Raw genomic sequence first — 392 nt, forward strand, 5'->3', positions numbered from 1 at the left:
TACATCCCTCAGGAGTCGAAAATTCTAGCTCGGGGGGTTAAACGCACAGCCTGGAATCCGACTGGCATTTGTGTCCCAGGTCCCTTCTTCAGCTGCGGGAGCCCCTTAGGTCACTCCCAGGGCCTCGCGTCCTCGCCTATAAAATGGGAATCTAGTTGACCCTTGAACAACGCATGGCGTTTAGGGGCACTGACCCCTACACACCTAAAAGCGTGGCTACTAATAGCCCATTGTTGCCAGGAAGCCTTACTGATAATAGAAACAGCTGGTTAACACGTATTTTGTATGTTATGTGCATTATATATATAGTATCCTTATAATAAAGTAAGCTAAAGAAAAGAAAATGTTACTAAGAAAATTGTAAGGGAGAGAAAATGAATTTACAGTACTGT

The sequence above is a fragment of the Pteropus vampyrus genome, unplaced genomic scaffold (genome assembly GCF_000151845.1).
Source record: "Pteropus vampyrus isolate Shadow unplaced genomic scaffold, Pvam_2.0 Scaffold60, whole genome shotgun sequence".
In the NCBI taxonomy this organism is placed as follows: Eukaryota; Metazoa; Chordata; class Mammalia; order Chiroptera; family Pteropodidae; genus Pteropus; species Pteropus vampyrus.